At 43.3% G+C, this 23,438-nt stretch overlaps 1 long non-coding RNA gene across 2 annotated transcripts in view; it reads left to right on the top strand.

Annotated features, from left to right (window-relative positions):
• LOC110480708 (uncharacterized) overlaps positions 1-22,698 on the top strand; it is a 37,746-nt gene extending 15,048 nt beyond the window's left edge. Inside the window, exons 2-5 of one of the 2 annotated variants that reach the window (XR_002467145.2) lie at positions 7,868-8,047; positions 11,580-11,638; positions 13,228-13,338; positions 22,593-22,698. This is a non-coding gene — a long non-coding RNA (uncharacterized LOC110480708). The remainder of the gene's footprint in view (positions 1-7,867; positions 8,048-11,579; positions 11,639-13,227; positions 13,339-22,592) is intronic. The other variant, XR_013339455.1, reaches the window with a different exon arrangement.
• Positions 22,699-23,438: the final 740 nt, after the last annotated feature.

The following is a 23,438-nucleotide window of genomic DNA, read 5'->3' as shown; positions in this document are numbered from 1 at the left end:
CCCATGATATAGGGAAGCCTGCAATATATTTGGTAAGCACAGTAACCCCAGTGCAATAAGAACTGAGAGAGCTGCTTTTAGGGAAGTTACAATGTATTGATGCTTATACAAACTTACCATGCACAATAAACATAGGCAGAGGAAGAAACAACAACAAAACTCTCAGTGAGCCTCACTAAAGATCCTGCAAGTGATCCTACCTGTGAACTGAAAGAACTCCGGCTTGCCCAAAGACACAAACCCAGAGAAAACTCAGGGAAAGAGTAGCAGGGCTGCTGAACTGAGCAAAAAGCAGCATCAAAACAATGGCTGATGTAGAAGAACACATGTACTTGCCAGAGCTAACAGTTTTCATTAAGCAGGGCAGCCAAATAATAAATCATCATCCAGGACACATCCCACAGAAACAATTCAAGAGACAAGGTGGATAACATACAGGTCATGAGCAGGTGTGGAAGATGCTGGAGAAACAGCACAATTTCACTTCCCATTGGCATCTCTTCTGCAGGAGGAAAGCACAGCTTTGTAATGGATGGTAAGGTACATGACACAGACTTCCAGTGCAATGGGTTTCTGTAGTGTGGCAACAGAGCCAGGGAGATTCACATATGCGAGGCACATCTCTGAAGGATGCCATTCAGCTACCATTGTATTAACTGCTCTAAGATCAATGAGCAATGTGAATTCTGCTGGACTGCTGACCTAGCTGCCATGCAATACTAAGAAAAATGATAAGCAGTAAAATGAGCTGGGAGAAATATATCTGTGTGCTGATTATGCATTGGCCAGTGGAAGGTAAATGCAATTCATAGTAGAAAATGCATTATTCTGTACAAGAAACAGCAACCTATTATGTTCCTGAAACAGCTAAACATCCTGATTTCAGGAAAGATTCAAAGAAAGCAACAAATGTGCTTTAGAAGTGTCAAGAGCAGACCCGCAACAGCAGGCAGAATTTCGTTATTGATGTATGCAGTGTACTAAAGCAAGGTTACCTGGGTGCCAACATTTCCCTGAAGGTTATAGACATGATGACTTAATTGTCTCTCTAGATCTACCACAACAACATTGGGCCATTTCTCCTGATGAGTTGGTTCCTTCCATTCTCCTGGAAAGCTGTCTGCTTTTTATTGCTATGGTACTGACCAAACAGGACATGCCTGATAGCACCAACACAATACCTGCCAAAGGAGCAGCATGATAAGGGCTGCTCTGCTAAGGAGGGCAGGCAGGAAGCTGGGGGTGACCTCAACATAGGCAGAACAGCACCTTCACCCACATGATCTCACAGTTCTGGAGCAAGGCAGAGCAATGATAGTCCACTGATTGTCCTAGACAAGATGAACTGAGGTCAGAGAGCTCAGTCAAAAGCTGTAGGAGATGGGGTCAGAGCTAGGACAAAGCTGGTTACAACACAGGTCTGGAAAACCATCCAGTAAGGCAGGATAAGGCAGAGGTACAGCTCAGTCTAGATCTGGGCATCCGTGCCCTGAGCTTACCTTGGGCTGGTGGCAGACAGCCTAACAAAGGCTGTGTGAGATGCTGGTACTTAGTTTATTGTATAGGATCATGGTGGAATGCCAGAACATCCTTGTCATATGTGAGGATGAACAGGTTATTGTAGAACTTATCTAGCTCTCTACCAAAATACTTTAAGAAGGTGAAAGCCCTTCAACACTAAGATAAAATTAGATAGTAACCCCTTTGTGCCATCTGTGAGACTAATGAAGCTGAGTTTTGCTGGCCTTGACTTTAAAGCCAGAAAACAATGAAGAAAATCTATAGATGTTTTCTGACAACATGAAGAGAAAAAGACAGTGGCAAAAAGATCCCTGTATAATAAAAATGAAGTATGCAATCTGTTACAATTCATGTTCATACACAGCATAAAAATTATAATTCCTGCAAATGGCTGGACTCTTAGAAACTGAAATACATTAAGGATGTGATGGAGATCAAGGACCTTATGAGAAGATGCAAGAATCAGGCCTCACATTATGTTTCAAGGGCAAATCTGGGTGTATAATTAAATTAAACATACTTCATGTCATCAGTACAGACCTAAGTCTGCCTTCGCTGTGAGCAATGGGAGACACACAGTTTCCAGCCTGAGGCTGGCGCCATGATTCACATGTACCATCACAGTGACACTATATGCACAGTGTTGGGAAGGTAAGACCTCTGTTTGGTCCTCACTGTGCCACTCACCACAAGGGTCCCTGGTAACTGTGATCAGAGAAATCACAGGATGGTGATGGACATGGAGCAGGGTGAAAGGAATGCACCACTTTGCAAAAAGTTTCAGTTTCTGCTCATTTCCCAAAACAGAGAACACCATCAAAGGCAATGCAAGAGAACCAGCAGACAGCACACCCAAAGAGACAAGAGCCATGTCCAGAAATGGGTGTACTTGTCAGTAGCCTCTGCCATAAGCTTACTTGATGGGGAGCTGGGAAGAAAAGGCTGTGAGAACAGCAAGAAGGATCAGCTAAATGGATGCAGCAAGAGGAAGGAAAACATCCATCTGAGAACAGTAACAGTGCAAACAATGAGTAGGAGAGGGATCCAAAGTCTGGCAGATTGGAGAGACAGCAATAAATGTTCTTCTAGATGGGTCTGTGTGTTGGTAACTGCGGGGTTTGGCAAGGCAGCAAACATTCAAACAAAACAGACCAACAAAAGCAGCTAAAAAGCAAGAAACAGCAAGTTGTGTGGGCCATGGAGCTGTGAGTGCAGGATTGGAGCAGGCTGGGCATTGGAAAATGCAGTAGGAAGTCTGTCCAGCCACATGCAGACACAATGACTGCTGTAGCTGCAATGCCTGTAAAACAGCTGTTGTTGGTGAAGCACAGGTTTAGTCTTACAAACATTGCACTTTTCTTTGCTGTGGGTCCTACTAAGCAGTGCATGAAGCCATATCTAAAGCTGCACTCCAAGCTGAGCACACTGCCAGCAGCCCCAGAGACATTTAAGGCTCTTTTCCTGCCTTACACTACATCAGCTCCAGAACAGTGCATGTTTCTAGAAGAACCCCTGGTCCAAACCATACCACAGTCCCTGATTTTCCAATTGTTTTGGTGTTTGGGCTGCTGAGGGTGAGCAAAGTGTGTGATAAGACACACTGGAACATCTGACATGAAGCCCATCTCCGATTCTTTCAAAACAAATAGCATGCAAAAAAGGAGCAGGTTTTAACCAGCCTTGGTTTGCAGCCAACATGGGCACATGGTTAGCTTTAGCAGGACTGGACAGCATATGGCACAGCGACCTGGCTTGTTGTGAATAATGGAGTATAATAAAACCTGTCAAACTGCTATTGGCAGCTAGGGTGAGGAAAAGTCTCAGTGCACAGACAGTTTGAGAAAACCTACTTGTCACTGCCATGTAAAATATTTTATGGCAATAAATATACATCATAAAGTGCCTCTCAGCCCTGAGTGTTTTATCCTCAATCCCTGAAGTTCTACAGGAGTCCAGCACAACTGTGAGGATAGAAAAGTGGGGAATGCGAACAGCTGGGAGGAACAAAAAACAGGTGCACAACAAGGTGAAGAAGATAAAGAGCCAAGGTCCAGAAGTAAAAACAGCAGGAGGAGTTAGAAGGGGTAGTAGGAAGACAGAGGAGTGTCATGGCCACCAGCAGGTGTGTTGGCTGAGAAACACGAGGGGGCTGCCTGTTGGCCCGATGGCAGAGGAGGAAATGGTGTGTACTCAAGGCAGGCAAAGGGAGGAGGAGGCAGGGTCCTGTTGGAGAGGGCAGCACTGTCTGGCTCTGGGTTGGAGGATGACTTTGTCACTGATGTGAGGACTGAATTTGGTGTGCTAAAGCTTCAAGGCAAGGAATCAACAGGGGAATTTCTTTGTTGTTCCATCCACACAGCCAGCAGGGAAATGTGGGATGGGGAAAATGCAGCTCTTTACCTATAAAAGTTCAGCCAGTGCCTGGCCCCCGCAGCATCTCTGCAGAGCACATGGGGCCATGAACTAGGCTTGCAAGGGCAAATCCAGCTGACATGCAAGGACTCCAAGCCCCAGTTCCATCCCTGGCCTTGGAGGACTGAACAGAATTCTGCCAGAGCAATGCAGGTCAGAATTAACCTCAAATTTTCGTGTCTTGAGTCATCAGTCTGAGCTTAATTTTAGGCTGCATCTCTGGAGAAAAGTGAGTTGCAAGGTTTAAGGGCAGCTCAGCCTGGGCTTTTTTGTGCCCTGCAGTGCTGTTCTCGCTCTGGCCTTGGATTTGTCTGGTTTCTGGAATTGTCCTGCTCTGTGAGAACATAAGGGGGAAGTAGAAGCACTGCTTAGTCACATCCTGCTATTTCAAGCATCAGTCTTGTTTTTGGTTTATTGTTTTTGGTTTTTTTTTAAGAAAACACTGAAAGTACTTCCCTTATAGACTTAAATGCCTTAAAGTATTGCTACTGCTGCTTGGGTTGCCCTGTTTGTAGTATCAATGGCCTGCCTTAGTTGCACTAAATGCACTTACATGGGAGCAATAGCAACAATCTGGAATTCAGAAAGTCTACAAACAGGCAGGCCTGTTTTAATTAGTTGAGTACAGAGACTAATTAATATGCAAATGAGGAGCTTACCAATATTAATCATCTGTTTTACTAGGCTGCTTTACTGAAGAGTTTCTAACAAATTTGCAGATGAAGTTTCCATGACATTAAAAATCAGCTAAACACCTACCTGAGAAATAGACTCCCACAATAATGGGGAAAGAGAGAAGGGGAGAGTGATGCTTTGGTTTTTTGGAAGGAAAATATCAATGACTGAAACTAATTTTGTCTTTGGCAAGTGTCATATAGGCTGACTGAGTCAACCGCTTCCAAACCCTAATTGAAAGCATTTCAGCAAGTGAGACACCAAAAGGCGCTTGGACAGTAGCAGCACACACATGTCCATGTGTGCATTTTTCCTTCTGAGAATTGACTAAAAATTGCATGATTGACTAGAAAATTGTATGAATGACTAAGAAATTACTGTCTACCTTTGACATCTCTCAATAGCTGTCAATACTGTGGAGCATAACCCCCAAGTAAGATCACATCACACTGGGTTGTACCTTCCGTGTATTTTCTTATCTCCATTCCTGTTACCAATGCCTTAGAACACGGTAACTGAAATCCTCCCCCTGAGCTACACCACTCTTTCCTCTGTTAGCTTTATATTTTGCACTTCACTGAGCTTCTGGGTGGGTTTGGTGGAGCTTCTTGTCAAATTTGCTCTCTGATTTTCATACTTTAGTTCAATGCAATTGCATATGGGCTCTCCTCACTGCCCCAGGGAATGCAGAAATCAAATAAAGTATGTTTTCATCTCTAACAAATCTGTCAAAGCATTCTGTACCTCCTGGTTTTCTTTTCATATACCTTTACCCTTGTGTTTCCTCTATTGAAAGCAGAACCTAAATTCTTGGTGTGATGTGCCCCTTTAAATAGCTGAAAATATGAGAATGAGATTTGCAAATCTCTTCTTGAGTCACAGGTGAGACCAAAAATCCGCCAGCAAGATACTTCAAAAAAATTAAAGACAGCCTTAAAAATGAATCCAAATCTATTGGCTGATCTTCAGGGCCAGTGAATGGAGCTTGGTGGGTGGTTTGGATTAAAGAGGTTCTTGAGGTTGCAGAGCTAGAAAATGGAAATAGCTCAGCAGCACCTGCCATCACTCCTGAGATAGGCTTCTCCCTCCCAGCTGAAAACATGGAAGATGTACATTTCATTTATTCAGAAACAAGACTTGGGCTGAAGCTGCCCTTGCACTCCACTCACCTGCACTGAAGCCACAGCCAGGGATATGTTTTTCCTTCCTGAACTGGGGATACTGACATGAGAAGAATGCCCCATCCTGACTCCCAGCAGCTCCTGAAAATTCCTGCTGCTGCTAGCTGGTAACCAGTTTTCCTGTAGCTGTCTGTAACATGGAAAATTGCTTTAATTTCAGTTTTTGCATTTAATGTAGGGAGCATTTCTCATTCTTCATCCTATCACCAACTCTTTTTCTCACTCCTTCCATTACGCTTTCAGCACATGACCTCAGGAGCTCTTGATGCAGGAGAGTAGGTGCCAGGAGAGCACTGCAAGTGGAGGTTCCATGGAGGTGTTGGCAGGACCTTGTTAGGGACAGGACAGGGGCAAAGGAGAAAGGATGGGCTATGAGTGTATTTCTGAAGGATTTTGTTTTGTCCTGGAGTAAAGAAGGAAAGCAAAGATGGGGAAGTGAGGAATGGGAGAAATCACGTTAGTGTGGGAGGGTCTACAGGCTTTAAATCCACCTCAGAATTAGGATTTAATACCAATTACCCCACCATTGTTTGTGCTTGAGCTCCAAAAGTACCCATTGTCTTAACGACCCCAAATCTGGCTTTCATGGAAAGAACTGTGCACACCATGGAAAGAGATATGCTCTTGAAACAAGAATGGTTCAGATCCTTTAAAGGGGCTGGGGTATTAGGCAGGTACATATCCCCAACCTGGACCCCATCCTCATGCTCCCACACACCTCCCACATGCATGAAAGTCTGAGCTTCATTCCTTCAGGAGTTTGTGGCATATCCCATCCCATCTCCCTGGATGTGCTCCCAATTCTCCCTGCCTTCTGCCCTCCAGAGCTGGAAACACCAATCCTGCCACTCACATGTCCTGAGTCTTAGCTGGGGATGGAGCAAACATAGAGACACAGGGCTGGCAACTGTGTTGGTTCAGGGTCCTCTTCTCCATGCGTGGTGCCTCTTCATGCACTTCAGCCTCAGTACTGAGGTGATAGAAGTGTTTCCTTCTACAGAACTGCTGAATGGCTTGGACTCATCTTTCCGAGAGAAATTCACCAGCAGACTGCAGCCTCCAGAACAAACATTTTAGAAAGTTATGAGTGACTGAAGATTAGTGAACAGAACAAACTGTTTAGCTGACTTTAGCTGTACCTGTCCCTAGCACAACACCCACATAAGCAGGTGGAAAGGAGGTGAGTGCAGGAGTTGGAGAGGTGTGATAAATACAACTAAGTAGTTGAAAAAGCAAGAGCTATCATTTTGCTGATACAAGCAGTTTAAAGTAGTGGTTTAAAGTAGTAGAATTTAGCATCTGTGAAATGAGCTCTTTCCATGTTTAAAGCTAATAGTACTACTCTCATGGGGGGGAAAGACACTATTGATTGGAGAGAATTCTAACGAGAAATGTTTTTTCTCAGTAGTAGCATGCAAATAAGAACAGAGTGCTAGAGTTTGGTAATGGAAGGATTAAATCATGTAGAAACTGACTGAGAAAAAAGCAGAAAGCATGACTTTTTTTCCCCTTTTCCATGGAAAGGTAAATGGAATTGAATGGGATTAAAAATCCAGGCAGGATGTTTCAGGCCATTTTATACAAGAAACCTCCACTGTGCCATTGGCCAAACTTCTGAGATCATTTTGTTTTGGGGAACTTTTAGGAAAATTTACAGGCTTTTATATTATGTCATTATTTTTACAACATATTAAAAGTTTCAGGGGAAAATGAGCAGTCTTCCTGCTCTTTGAAGGGAGCATAAGGAGTAGAGAAAAGACAGAAAGAAAAGAACAAATTTGGATAAACAGAAGCAGTGGAATGTCTCATCTCTGATACAGAATCCCATAAAAAAGACTACTGACATTGTCTTTCCAAGCCCTGATGCCCTATCTCTGTATAATCCCTTCAAAGTAGTGTAAACCTCAGTGATTATTAATATATTTTTGGTTGTTTATATGAACCTTGAGGGGGAAAGGAAGCTTCTGCCATTTTAATTCCTTTGTTAATGTCTTTATGAATGCAATTAGCACTTCATTCACGCTTCTTTGTTTCTGGATCCCATTACGATATGGCTTATGCCAACTTCTCTCTCCCAGGAGAGGTGAGGCATCATGCAGCAATCCACTCAGCTGCGTGGCTGAGCACTGACAAACTCAATTTACTGGAGGAGAGCATGAGATGACATAGTGCAGTCGCTGCTGCTGTGATATGGACAAATGGCCTCTTTTGTTCCAAGCAAGACGTCACCTGTCCTGAGGAAGTGCATCTGTGCATAGGTAAGTAGAAGAAAAACAAGGCTGATTTACTTGACAAGAAATTAACCTACTGCAGCTGGTTGTAAAATGGAAGTATCTAATTATTTAGTCCCTTTTTTACAATTGCACCATGCCTATTCAAGTTCCCGTTCAGTTGTTTTTAATTTCTAAACGTGATGCTAAAGTCATCCCTTTTATAACACCATCAGCCTCTAGAGTCCTAAACCAGGGATGGATTTGACCCCTCAGTTTTTTTCCTGACTCCTCCAACAGGCTTTGATGTGAGATCAATGCTCCAAGCTGCAGAGCAGCTGAGGTTGCATAGCTGGACTCGTAGAATCATAGAACCATATGAAGCAATCGTGAGTTGGAAGGATCCCACAAGGATCTCACTGACTCTAACTTAACAAAGCTGTGCCTTTGCATTACCAGAAGCTTGGGTTCATTTGAGGCTGATCCTGTCCTTGGTGTGCATCAGGGGAGGTTAAGAGGAAGCCAAATGAGATAAGTGGGCTTGTAGTGGTGTAAAGATGAAGCCAGAAGGAGCTGAATCTGTCACTCTTTGAGGGCAGCTCTCTAGCACTACATGGGCATTTACAGATGCAGGGACTGTAAGCATCAGGAGCTTGGGCAGCGCCTCTGGGCAGTGAGGAGCCTGTGTGTTTCTAAATATCCCACCAAGTACCAATGCACACCTAAATACTCTTGGAAATGCTGTTCAGGACTTCTCTGAGGCAAGGAGGCAGCCCTGATTCAGGAGTGTGTTAACTGAGCACAGCCAAGGAAATCCAGAGAGATTTGAGCCTGGGGAGCCCAGCAATGCTCCCAGCTGCAGTCTGATGAAATTTTTGCCACCTCCATCAGGGAGAGGATTGAGATAGGTGCAGTTTACCCACAGGATTGATTCTTTAAAATTACTACAATATCCCATGAAGGGTGAAGAGTGTCTCTCCCCAGACAGGGATGAAGGCAGTGAAGACATAAGCTATACCTCCTACCAAAAATTTCTGGGGAGGCAGACAGGGAAATGCTGGTTTACAGTGTTGTAGACTCTTTCTCCCTCCTTTTATGTTGATCCCATGCCCTCTTTACCATACCCAGTGCAACCTGGCATACAAAGCATATCAGCAGACACTGAAGTCCAGACACTCCCTGTGGGCTCCAGGTCCCCTTTTACACTGCCCCCACATCCCCAAACAACCTACTGCCAGGTAAAGGGGATTGTTGTTTCCATCACAAGACAGAAGGGAGGGAAAAACTGCGTCTGAAAGCCCAAGGAAAAGAGACAGGAATTCTTTATCGCTTATTAAATGTGCAATTCAAAACCCGGTGAATAGGGAGATGAAAAGCTCCTGCTGAGAAATGGAGAGAGAAATTGCATTTTGGCCTTGGGGAAACCTGTGCCTATAATATTAAAGATGTGCAAATAAATAAATAAAGGCAATAGCTCGATTTACGTGTCTAATATTCTTGCAAGCCGTGATCAATGTCGATATTTTACTTTTTTATGAGGTTCTCCAAAAATCTATGGCGCTTTCCTTTATTAATTGTTATCCTCATTGCAAAGGTCTTTCACATGTCTCCAGCAACTAGGTCTTAGCTGTCAACTCCATTAAATTCTATTATAATGTGGCATGATTGAATGCTCCAGTGGGATTGGCCAGCCAGTGTGTATTAATATATTATGGAGCATGCAGAGGCAGGCACCAGCACCTTACTGCATTCACAAAGATGCTGTTGTGTTTACATTTTTTTCTCCTCTCTGTGCACGTCTGCTGTTTCAGTGGAAACTGGCTTTACCATAAATTATCCCTTGCAAAAAGAACAATGTAAACTGTGAGGGAGCTTTCCCTGGGATGTGGAAGCCAGCGGTCTTCCCTCAAGTGAGCAGATTCTCATTCTCTGCCTAAGATGTATTTGTACGACTTTAATTAGTTTGTGTTTGTACAGCATGAAAATCTAGGAGGCCCATGTTATTTAACATTAGGGAATATTGAAGAGCAGAGGATTTCCCACCCTGCTGGTTATAAGCAGGGATGTTATGCTGCTGGGAGGGAGCAGAATCAGGATTCAAATAGGCACGATCATGGATTTTTTTTTTAAACGAAGGAGTTTGGCAGATCACTAATAAGCACAGTTTAAGACTTGTGCCTTTTGGGGGTGGTGCATGCTCACTGGATAGGATGTCACCTGCAATGACACCCCTTGGACAACTTAATACCACTCTCAGTGCCTATCTTCAGCCTGAACTGAGCGACCCAAATTGGGCACCTTGTGCTTCTACCAGGAAGGCAAAAAAGCAAAGGAAGACCACAGGCTTCAACTAAAAGTCAGTTTAATTCAAAACTGGGGAAAAGTACATGCATATCCAGCTCTCAAATCTTTGTTTGTCCAGAGGTGCTCTGATCTGATGCATTTCATAGTTATCAACATTAAGTGAGCACTTCAGGATCTCTGGAGAACTCTGATGGGTCACCATCCTCTCAGCCCATCACAGCCATGCTCATTGTTGCTATCATCTCCCTTTGCCTGTGTTTATATTTGCCATTTCCAAAGCCCTGTCTACTACCATGAACAGGAACATGGCCAGGCAGCAGCTGCCCCAGCACTGTAATGGGTGAGCTTTGATGAGCAATAAAGCCTTGGCTGCAGCCAGACAACAGAAGATGTGACCTGATTGCCTTTTGGGGGCCGTGCTGAGGTCAAATCAAGCACAAATTTGTGTTGGACCAGGCAGAATATGGCTGTCAGTGAATGAGACAGTGTGTACCTGTGTGGTGCACTATAGGCAAACTTTGTGAAATCCTTGGATTATTGAGGGGTGTCTGCCACAATGGGATTGTTTCAAATGCAGCAGTATCCTTCTCCTCCCCTGATTCATGCAGCTTCATATTGTACACTGTGTGGTTTTAGTTCCCGTGCTCCTGACACACTAATTGCCACGGTCAGAGATGTTGCCATGCCCAACTCAATCTGCTTTTAAAGACAATAAACTCACCTAATTCCATAATTCATCCTTAGGATCACACTTCACTTGCTTCCAAACATAAAATAATAAATAGATTGATCTCTTACAAAAAGAGCTGAAGATGGTCTAGTGTTAGGGACTGAGGCCAGGGAGAAAAAGATACTGCTCATACTAATAAACTGTAATTCTTTTCCCAGAATACCTGGGAAATTGCCTTTAGTCAATTCAAAAGACTAACCAATTTAGAAGAATAAAAATAACCATTATGGTTACAACAGTGACTGGGGGGGATTAAAAAAGGTAAAAATTCAAACCTTTCAGAGAAGCAGAAGGGGAAAGGGAAGCTTCTCCCAAAGATGTGGTTTACTTTTGTGCCTGTGCCATGCAGAAAGGAAAACAAGTCTGCTTTGTTCCTCCTCGAGCCAAGTCAAAGGGTGACGATGTAAAACAGAAGCGCAGGCTACGTTTTCCTGGATCCAAGGAAGATGTAAATGCGTAAAATGTGATGGAAGAGCTTTGATTTTTATTCTTTCTTTTATTCTTTTTTTTTCCCCTTTTTAAAATTTTTTTTATTATTTCTCTCAGGAATGGTCTGACAGCCCCAGGCTGGAGTATGTGTCTCTTCCAACTATTCTGTCACCCAGGTAACCATGGAGACCATGACGATCGATTAGATGCCATCTGATCTCAACCTCATAAAAAAAGCCCCACGTGCACCCGCGCGCGCGCATACGCGCACGCACTCACACAAAAAACAACCCAGGCAGCAGATGGCAACCAGGCCACTAGACCTGTCTCCAGAGAGAGCGAGCCGGGGAGAGGGACTGAGAGACACAGGCAGAGGGAGATCATGAGGGAACAGGGTAAAAAAAACAAAGACAGAAAAAGTGGGGAGGAGGGAGACAAAGAAGTGAAGAGATCAGGAGAAAGAAAGGAAAGAGGGAGAGGTGAAAAGAGGGTCCGCAGCTGCTGTGATTTCTGGGGGACTGCCTTGGGTGGAGCAGCAATCATTTACACTGCCTGCAAGTCTGTCTTATTTTGAGGGTGGAGATTGATGCTGAGAGAGATCAAGGATTAGAAGTATAAAAACACCAGGTCAAATCCAAGGGAAAACCCACGGAAGTACGGTAAATGCGCCTTTGCGCACTTCTGCCCCTGCAACAGCTGACCCCTCCTCGCAGTCAGTCAGGCCAAACAAGGTCTCACTGTAAGGATGTGAGAAGGGCTCTAAACAGAAATCAGAGCTTCTCACCCCTCCCCAGGCCAGGGTGGGTACAATTTGAGAGCTCCAGCACCAGCTCCATGCCACCAAGAAGATTGCAGCTACCCTCTGGACATCCTATGGGGATGTGAGAGATGGAGCCAGAGGAGCTGCCTCACCTGCAGCTTACCTCTGAGGATCTCTGCCTTGTCTGGACACTCTCACTAGCCTGGAGGTGACTGGCAGAAGCAAAGGTGCTGAAATCCTTCACAGCAGGAACTCCTGTGTCTGTACTGCACTTACAAAAACGGGGTTTCTCCAAGGCCCCTGTGGAAATGCCAAATAACCGAAGAAATCACAGAGAGCTCTTGGAATTTTAGGACAGAGGATTCAGTTAAGATCCCAACAGTATCTCAAAAAAAAAAAAAAAAAAAAAAAGGTGTTTGTACCATCAGTTTGGTAGGGAGATACCAAAATGAGACAGGTTAGAGCCTCTCTAACCTGTGTCCATTTTTTCTGCTGCTGTCAGTTGTAGAAGAAATAGAAATTCCTTTTCAGTATGAACTGATTTGAAAATGAATACGCCCAGTGTGGAGGTGCAAGGTGCAGAATCTCAGCTCAGGAGAAAGCCAGACCTATGTACCTGATTTGCATGGGCCTCTTTTGGAAGCTGGGGGTGGGATTTATGCAATCAGCGCTGAGCATCTCCAGTCATCAGTCTGAACTACTCTTACTGGGGAGAATCAGTGCTGAGCATCTCCAGTCATCAGTCTGAACTACTCTTACTGGGGAGAAACAGGTCCTTCTGGTGAGTATTTCACCTCCCTCTACCACCAACATCCAAAATAGGCAAGATATGTCACATCACCATTGTGTCTTCTCCAGTGAGTGTAAAGGGAGCTGGGAGGAACTATCTCAGATGAAGTGGGGACATAAGAAGTTAACAGAGAAAAATCCCACTCCAGGTGTGTCAATAGCACCAAGACTCCTGCTAAATAGCTCATCTTTATCCCTTCTATTATTCTTTTACAGACACACATGAATTCACATCTCAGCAAATGGGAGTTGGTCCCTAGGGATCCCTTCCCAGGATGCTTGTCAAGAACAGCGAGGATGATACTTTCATTCTGAGGACATTGTCAGGTGAGGAAAATGGCTCATTTTCAAAACATGGGGACTCAGGTGACCTCGCAAATTGCTCTCAGGAACAGTGGACAACTTGAAAATTTGGTAACTGCCAGCACCTGAAGTTAACCATATCTAGTTTAAATAGCGAAATGACAATCATCCTTTCCTAAATATGGTACACGTCTGATGTTGGAGGAGGCAGGAAAAGGGCAGGGGACTGATGATTGTCTGAAGTGGGGCTTTCTATAGACCAGCTCTCAAGAAGGTGTTAATCTGCATCTACTTTAAGTAGTGGGTAGAGAGGACCAGATCTGTATTCATGCTCCATAAAGATTAGTCATATGTATGATCTCTCTTTCCTGGAGTTTTGTAGAGCATTCAAAACAGGATATTGACCACACTGATATCTAACGTTACTTCATAGATTGACCTTTACTCTAGTTGACACAACAGTCCAAACTTAATTGAAGAAAAATAGCCATGAGCATTAGCAAATTCAGAGAATTGTTCTGCAAATCCTGAAGATGGCCTGGAGCCCAAATCCTTATTTTCAGAAATGTCAGATTTCCTGGTTTCTTCTCCAAATAAGTCCTTTTAAAAGAAAGGTTTATTTACCTATCCGCAAGGAAGCATAGAAAGGAAGCAAATCAGAAAGCCAAGAAGATGCTGGCGATGGTGAACTACAGCTCTGAAAGTATTTTTTTTTTCTAGATGCCTTCAAGGAAGATGAAGGCACAAAGTCATCTCCTATTCTCAGCCACCCCTGTGAGAATTCACACGGAATATTTCTATAACAATAAAGTTGCTCTGATTTGCAATGAAGGAACTGAAAAGGCAACATAACAAAAGTCATCTCATAGCAGTCTGAGAAGGTCTAATGTAATCCCCCTGACCACACTAGTTATTCCCCTGAACCTTAGTCATTCACCAGGAGTGTACTGCATCTCTCTGAGTGTAAGGCAGTGACACTGGATTAGTGTCACTAGCTGAGGGACAAAATTGCCCCAAGAAGGCTAAGAGTCCATCTATCATGTGTGTGATTGTTGAAATTAACAGAAACAGGATCACACAGGCAGAAAGAGCTGAGTTCCAGGCCTGTTCGAGCAGTATCATGTCTAAAGGTAAGTATAGTTTCAGATAAAATTTGTTCTATTTACTCGATTAAAAGCAGAATGTTCTATGACCTTATATGACCAGAATGATAACCCTCCTAAATATTAGTGTCTCTGTCTACATTTCAGTCTTCCTGTTCTCCTGCAAGAGTTTGAATAGTGTTTGGTGTTTAAACAAGTTTGGTACTCATGGCCAGCTCCCATGACATTTTTTCTAGGATAAGTCCAAAACCTGTGACAGAATTGATGGATCTGGTTCTGTTAAGAGTCCACCAGGAGCTCATATCAAACTTCCTAGCTTTCCACTACCTCTCCCATATTGTGTCAACTGATGTACCTTAAGAGAAGTACCATGGCTTTACTGACATTAATCGTACAGTAAGAGATGCGGAAGGGCTCCTCACCAGCAGCAAGGATAGATGTAAAACATAAATAGGAAGCGTAGCATCAGGTTGGGTATAAGCTGGCAAGGTGCAGTATGTTCAAACATTTGCTAATTACCAATGCATCTATCTCCCAGCAGAACTGGGTATTTGTTATGCTGGAGGGCAGCATTATTACTGTAGTGTTTTCTCACTGGGAAATCACAGTGAGAGGTGGCAACATGTGATACGGCATTTTTAAAGCAAATGATCCTGAATCTCACTTGATTTGTGAACAAATATGAAAACTGGCTCAATTCCATCTCAGAGATTTTGCAAGAGGAACAGGAACTGGGCAGTGGGCTGAATTTGGTCTGTTGGGTAGACAGGGTTTTGCTTGACAGTTTCTCCTGCCTGCCAAAAGATTACTGAGGTGCCCTGTTTGGAGCAAATCACCAGAGCATTACCCAGGGAATTTTCTGAAATACACGGTAATGGAAATCAATATCCCATAATGCAGTTACACAGGAGTACAAGAAAACTGGCATGTCTGGTGTCTGAGAGAAATTCTGAGTAGTTGATTTGTCTGTTTTGGCTAAATTGCTTTGGATTATATGATCATATCCATAGGAACAGAGAACAGAATATCTTGGTTTGGGTGACCATAGTTAAGTTCCCTAAAATAAAGACACACTGAAACAAATAGGGCCTTATCTTCAGAGCTCCTGTACATCCATAAATTCTCTAGCCTTAGCTGCTGTGGGAGATAAATGACACTTTTATTTAGATATTAAGATCTGAGATTAATTTTATTCACTCAGATATAAAAATATGAGCCACTTTGCTTGGATAGGTAATTAACAGTGCTTGTGAGGATTCTTCTTGAAATGACACTCATTATGGCCTTCATCAAACAGAGCACTCTGTTATTGCTCTTTAGATAATATTTTCTCATTGGTTAAACTGGGAAAGGTAGCAGATTTCTCTCACAAGAAAGTACTTCCCTACAGCCTGTTATCACCTGCCCTCATTTCCAAGAGTTCTAGCAGCCAGCCAAGACATAAGCCTTCTCCTCCCTTCAATGGAGGTAGTATAACTTCCACTTTTTTTTCTTTTTTCTTTTTTCTTTTTTTTTCCATTTCAGCTGAACTCAATGTTTTGCCATAAATTTGCATCCTGATCTTACAGCTCATTTTCTGTTTGCACATTTAGCCCACCTGCCTCAAGAGACTGAGGCCCACTCCAGCCTCTCCAATGCCAAGAACCACTGGCATATTCAGAGCTTTTCTAAGTCTTATTTAACCAACAGGGCAAGAAAAGTATTATTACTTCATCCTCTGGCTCTCAAACTCAAAAGCATTGCTTCACTAAGGAGTACAAGCACAGATACAATTTAAACATCTCCAAAAGGGCTTTTTTGCCTAGTGAACTAATTGTAAATGCCTGACTTACACAGACACAAGAGCAAACTACAAGGAGAAACTGAAGAACAGTAGAAATAACCCTAAATTTGGGAAGAACAGTTCTATTTTGAGGAAGGAGCATGGGACAAGCAGCTCTTAGGAGCAACCAGTGGGGAGCAGAGACAGTGATTATTCACAAGAGAAAGGAAAGTATTGTGGGACTACATTAAGAAGCAAAACAAGAAGGCATATAGGACATAGCAGAAGGAAAATGTTATCTGGACCTGTAAAGACAGAGGCTGCCAGCGAGCCTGTGGCCACTCCAACAGGCCTGAATCACAATGTGTGAAAGAGTGGTGAGCACAGTCTGATGCCAGTGAAGGACTCTGCTGGCCCATACAGCTTGGTGGCACAGTGTCATTCATGAGAAGTGTAAGAATCCATTAGATTCCTGGGAAAACCATTTTCTGCTATTGCTTCCTGAAAGAAAATTGTCACATGGAATGGAATGGAATGGAATGGAATGGAATGGAATGGAATGGAATGGAATGGAATGGAATGGAATGGAATGGTACTAAAATGCTTCTAAGTGTCTGAGGGATGCCACAGGTTGATGCAGCTCAAACAGTGGCAAATCAGACAAGCTGTAGAACATGCATATCCTCTGTGAGTCTGACACAGGGTAAAGAGCTGGAAAAGGTCTCCTGAAGCACCTTCTGAGCATATGAGGGCTGCTGGTAGATGGAGAAGCCTTCCATGGGACACAGAAATCCTGTGACTACAGTATTTAAAACTGGGCAAAACAATAAGAGTGGTACAATCCTTTATATGCATATTACAGAAGAAAAAGGGAGCAGACAGGACCTCATAAATCTTTTCCATCTCTAGTTTTATAAACCCATTTTCTATTTCATTTTATCTTATGCCTGCATGTCATATTCATAAGGAACTCAGCAGAAGGGTGACCCTACCAATATTTGCAAGAAGTCACACCTATGTCTGGTGTAAAACATAAAGACACCTGTGCTAGTAATAGTGTGCGCTGGGGGCTCTGAGGACACCCAAGCTCTGGGCTGGAAGAAGTGGGACTTGGTAAAACCATTATTAGTGAGAGTCTTCAGCCCAAACTGTCCTTCTGAAAGGTGGAGAGCAACAAATGCTGGAGCCTGAGTTTTGCTTCTGGGCCTGGATGGTTTTGTGCCTTTGCTAATAAAGATATTTAGACTTCTTTAGGTCTCTGTACTTGCTCATCCACCCTGTTTTTACTACAGAAGGCCTTGGGCTAAAGAGCAATAGAGCTACTCACTCTCAGCTTCTCAGGATGAGGTCAATTCACCAATTTCAAGCAATAGGTTTGTCTTCCTATTGACTGGCCACAAATATTGAGATCAGCCTTGAAACTTGCCTTTAGAACCTAACTTTTCAATACCAGAAGTCCTAAGTTTTGTTTCCATCTGAAGTCAAAAATCATGCAGAATTCCTAAGTGTGAATAATTTACATTGGGGGATGGTGTGGCAACCACTTAGATTAACACACTCAAATAAGTTCAACACCCTTAAGGATGCTCAAAACTCAACATGACCTGATCTTACTGCTAAGAATATCTTTTATTTTTGCATTTTTTCCTTTTTTTTTTCAGCAATTTTTCCTTCCTCTTTTCCTACACCTTTCTTCTTTCCTTCCTTTTCATACCTTTTCTTACCATTTGCCTCTTTGCAGTACAATCTCCTCTCCTTAGTACAAAGCTCTATACAGAGCAGGATTCATACAAGGTAACTTAGAATGGACCATCATGGCTACCAGGCCTATTTCAGACAGTGCTTAGCCCAACAACTCTCTTCCTCATGCAGCTTTCTGTCAAGGCTTGCTCTGGATTTGATTCCCCCCAGCCTTCAGGACTGCATCCTGCCAGTTTGATATAGTGCAATGCCAATTATTTCAGCTATGACATGTGAGGATGAAGTTGTGGGGGAGGAGGCTGACTAAGTCCCTGAGAAATCACAGTGGCCAGATCTTCAGGAGCTCTGAAGAAACTAATTCCCTTCAAAATCAATACTGCAATGCCACTGAGAAATCAAAGCAATGTACTCGAGTGAGAGCAGAGCTGAATATGCCCATGAACAAGTGTCCTGATCACACACACCATGGTGCCTGATCTCCTCTCCCTTGCAATATTGCAAGTCACAAAGAAATTAATTGCAGTCCACAGGGCGGTGCAATCATAAAGCATGAGTGACTCAGTGAAGAATCAGGGCCGATAAAAATACACTCCCAGTGATCGAAACATTCTTTGCCAGCCCATTCTTTTCCTCATCCATTTTTTTGTCTTCTCCTCTTCATGCTTAACTTCACTTCTCAGGCTTCCTAGCACTATGATTATTATTATCGCTATTATTATTATCATTGTTGCTTTGTGGGCTGAGAGTTGCAGATCTCAAAAATAAAGCAGATGTCAGCAGCTCTGAAGGATCCTATTCTATTACACAGCAGAACAAATGAGTATGTCAAGGAAGGGCTTTCCAATCTAACAAGAAAACAGCACAAATAGACACTAAATAAATAAATAAATAAACCCTGCGGGGACAGGCAGACTAGTTCTGATTAGATATTATGCTAACATGATGCCTACTTTCTACACTAACAGTGTTTTAATACATTTAAATGATACTGGGGAAATAAGTCATGAAATAGGAGAAGAAGTCTTCATGTCAGAAATGATTAAAATTATCCAAGGGGACCAGACTGCCTCTCCCATGGAAATGTGGCTCATGGTGTTGGATTATGAATGTAGCCCAAACAGTATTTACATAGTGTGCCTGACTCCATCTCATTACCTTTGCCAATGATTGCTTTTCCTGGCTGCTGGAAGAGCAGTCCAGCTGGTGAGGGGGAGCCCGGCACCAGTGTCTGCACCATGGCAGTCTCAGTCTCTGCTGAGGCTCTGGGATGCCTCTGGGTTTTATAGGGATATGTCACAGGGAAATGCCCAAGCCGTAAGAGGGACCAGAACCAGCTGCCACACTGGTGTCTCTGCTTTATTCTTACAGCAGGTGCAGGCCCACCTCCTACTTTCCTGCAAATGAACCGTAAGCCAGGCTGAGCTTTTTGGGAAGGCATGATTCCAGACCCAGGCTACATTCCTTAAAGTAGCCCCTCTCCAAACTTTCTGAGCAGGGATAAAACCAAACTTTGCCTGACCCAACCTGTAGCCTTTAATCTTTCTCTCCTCCCCCGCTACCTGCCCATGCTCCCCCATTTCACAAAAAGAGAGGTCTCTTTTTTCTTGAAGGATTTTCATAAAGACCCTGAATATACTTGTCAAGCTCTATGCAGCAATGTTAATTTTGCTTGTGAAACTGCAGCCTTAGAAGACCCTCCATCTCCTGAGTCTTTGCAGCCCTAGTAAATGGCCATTTATTAGCTGCAGTCCATAATTTGCTTCCTTCTGTGACCCATCTTTTAATTTTCCTTGAGATGACAATCTCTGAATGAACAGTGTACTCATTTTCCAGCTATAGCATATAAAATATGGATATGGTCATGAAATCTTGAATCCATGGAAAAAAAAGAAAATACTTTTCCTTTTAGGACCTAAGGCTCTAAGAATCCAGGACTTGGCTGGAGCCTCCATACCCTGCAAGCTGCAGTCTGCTCAGGCACAGAGCAGCGATACTAATCTCAATTACCAGTAACTTGATTCACTCTAGTACTCCGACAAATGAGCTTTGATGAGCCCCACAGTAGCAGTTTAAGAACTTCCCGGTGACCCTCCTCCCATTACTCCCTTTGCAGAATTGCCAGATGGGAATGTGCATCCTCCTGTGGCTCTGCCATGGCAAAGTTTGATGCATTAGTTTAAAAGCACTGAGACACCAGATGATGAACTGGAGCTGCTGAGACTTTCTGCCACAGGGGCAATAATTTGTGGCTGGTTGGAGGAGGTAGACAGCTGGATATGAAAATAGCCTAAACTGCCACAAAAAGACTGGCCAGTTCATCTGTCAACCCTAAGTGAGTGGTGAATCAAACTGCATTAGCTTCTGCTCAATACTGCAGAGCAGCAGTTGTCAGGAAGTTCATGCTCACTACACGGAGGGTGACAACTCACAACTAAGTCCTCATTCTAAGAGACTCTGGAGAAAGTGAGCAGTGGAGAGACCTTACCTAAGAAAACCAGAAAAGGACTTCAAGACAGCCTAACGTTTAACTTTATTTCTTTAAACCTGGACCCAGAATACAAGCAAACTATAGCAAGCAAGAGTGTTTACAGCTCAGATGTTTCATTTTTTCTGGAGCCAAGGACTCAGAGATGTCATGCTTTGTAAATGACCTATGGAGATTATAGCTACCACTAATCTGTGGAATAATTCCCTTGGGAACGTTCTCCAAACACTGGGATCAGAGAATGACAGCATCAGCAGACCTGAGAGTGTGAGCTTATTTGGTTTAGCAGAGCACCATTAGTTACTGCTCTGTCCTAAACCACTTCATGGAGGTAGGCAAGGGACTGTTCTTCTGCATAAAAGCTCCTGACATCCGAGTCTTGATGAAGAAAGGCGTGAATTGGCTCATAGAATCATAGAATAGTTTGGGTTCAAATGGACCTTAAAGATCTCCTAGTTCCAATGTCCCCACCATGGAAAGGAACACCTTCCCTGGACTGGGTTGCTCAAAGCCCCATCCAACTTGACCCTGAACATTTACAGGGATGGGGCATCCACAACATCTCTGGGCAACCTGTGCCAGTGCCTTGCCACCCTCAGAGTAAAGAATTCCTTCCCAATAGCTAATCTAAACTTACCCTCTTTAATTTTGAAGCCATTTCCCCCTTGTCCTATCACTACACACCCTGGAAAAAAGTCCCTTTCCAGTCATTCAGTGAGAGTTTCTTGGGGCAACGGGCACAGCTTGGCAGGGCTAAGAAAGACTGCTGAAATGGAGCTACACAGAACTGAACATTTAAGTACAATATGCAGAAATGGAAACATCTTCCATCCCACACCCTTCAACATCAGGCACTCTTTACCTTCTAGAAATTCATATACTTGCTAAGCCATATGGACTTTCAAGTGCTTTACAGCATCCTACTACAACTCTAGTCTTATTAAAAATCTTGTCAGTAACTGTGAATGATGAAATTGTGCCCCATCAAAATGATGCAAGGTAGTTCATATCTCACAGAATTTTGACCTCAGTACTCTTCATGCACATTCATACTTCTCTGTGTCTAACACTCTCCAGGCACAGTTTCAAATTCATCTCAACACCATGAGGGCTAGAAGCACTTTTCTAAGGGGATGCTGTAATTTTACATAATCATGACTCCAGAAAAAAATTCAGACTCCCTAACCAGATATGTCTCATACTAATCCTGTAGACATGAACACAGAGGCCACAGAAGAAGTAAATTGGAATGTGAATTATAACATGAAATTTCTTAGACATGCAATTGCTTTGCTTTTTTTATTTCATCTTTAATTGAAGCCCTAAAGTGGACTTTTTTTGAGAAGACAAGCAGAAAATCTGGAACCTGAGAAGAATCTCAAGAAGCTGCCTTACAGATGTACCTATCTGAATTCATATGTATACATATATATAAGGAGTTACTCCCCTAGGATGTTTCAGGAGAGGTCCTATAAGCATCAAGCATTGTCATAGATTCAAATAGAAATGGTCTGAGTTCATGAGGGAATCCTGAAAAGATAACAGAGGTTATTTTATCCTTCAGGGAGGCTGTGTTCTTCGCTTGGACTGAGTCCACACCAGCCAGTCTTCTTATTAAGACTTCTCCCCTTCAAACAAGGGACTACCCAACTAGGTAGTTTGAGCATAGTTTATGATGAACAATAACAAATAACAGCATGGGGAAACAAAAGGGAAAACAGGGAGTCCAACAGTGTTCAATAGACAAATTTCATATTGAGAAAGATATGAGGAAACATGTCCAAGAAGACAATACAAAACCAACTCTAGAGCCCAGACCAGAAGACAGAGTTCAAAACTGTGGGAATAGGAGAGGAACATCCAGCAGTTAGTGACCTAGTTGGTTTAAGTTCAAAGAGAATCTCAAAAATCAAGACACCAGTGCTACATAGCCGCAGTGAAATAGAGAAGGTGGTCAATGGAAATGTTTGAAGACACAGAAGACCCAACACCACCTTCCACATGCTCAGAACCAGAGAACCAAAGCTTTGGAAGTTGAGGGAGAAGCAGCTGTTGGAGGATGTTAAGCCTGCACAGGGATGGAGCCTAGGATATGGTATATGCCTCTGTGGGAAGCAAACGGCTTTTCAGACACCTGGCTGTATTCCCTGGAAACATTTTGATAGGAAAAACAATTTGTTAGGTCTGAATGACTTCTTGGAATAAATAAATTTTCCTCCTTTACCAGGAATGACCATCCAACTCACAGAAGCCAGTATAAAGCCAGCTACAGCTGCCCTAAGCTATTCAAGTAGAAATAAAATGGCCTTGAACACTCCACATGCCGGTGAAAACCTTCCTGCTCATTCCAGAAAATGCTGATACTGGTCATGGCTGGGGAAAAGACACCTAACTGGGCACATGGTACCTCCTGTGAGGCCATTCTTACCCTGCACATAAGGTAAGAATAGCATGGCAGCTTTTCTTCTCTGGTCAACTGGCCTAAGAAGTCCAGTAATGATCACTGGGTTTTGTTCTGCAAGTTGCTTCCAAGTGAAGAAAGGAAGACTGTGGGCTGGGCTGCTTGGCATCAATAGAGGGAGAAACATCTGCTTATGGAATGCAGGTGGCTGCAAAATCTTAATTTTTTTCTTTTTCTATTTTTTTTTTTTCTTTTTTATAGGAAAGAGCATTCCCCATGGCTACACACACAGACATCAGATTTAAAAATAGCCAAGTTCCACCTCGACTGTGGGTGAGTGAAAGACAGAAGACAGATGCATTGGCTGCCAGCTAGACTTGACATCTACTTTTTCTTTCCTCACCCTGGCAGCCAGCAGTTGCACACATGTGCACAGGTAAGGTCCTCAGTGGCAAAGCACACGGTGTCTGCCTCCCCCTCAATTCCCTGACTGCCGCCTGCCAGCTGTGCATGTCTGAGAGCCACATGAACCCACACTCCCCATTTAGTGCATCAGGCATGTATAAAAATCACCAAGCTCCTCCTATTTGTCCTACTTAATTCACAAATTCCTCACTAGTCATTTATGTGTGGGGATTGCTGTCGAGTTCTTTGCAAAGGTTAACACATCTC

This window comes from Lonchura striata, chromosome 2 (genome assembly GCF_046129695.1).
Source record: "Lonchura striata isolate bLonStr1 chromosome 2, bLonStr1.mat, whole genome shotgun sequence".
Taxonomy (NCBI): domain Eukaryota; kingdom Metazoa; phylum Chordata; class Aves; order Passeriformes; family Estrildidae; genus Lonchura; species Lonchura striata.
This window is presented reverse-complemented; position numbering and strand designations above follow the sequence as displayed.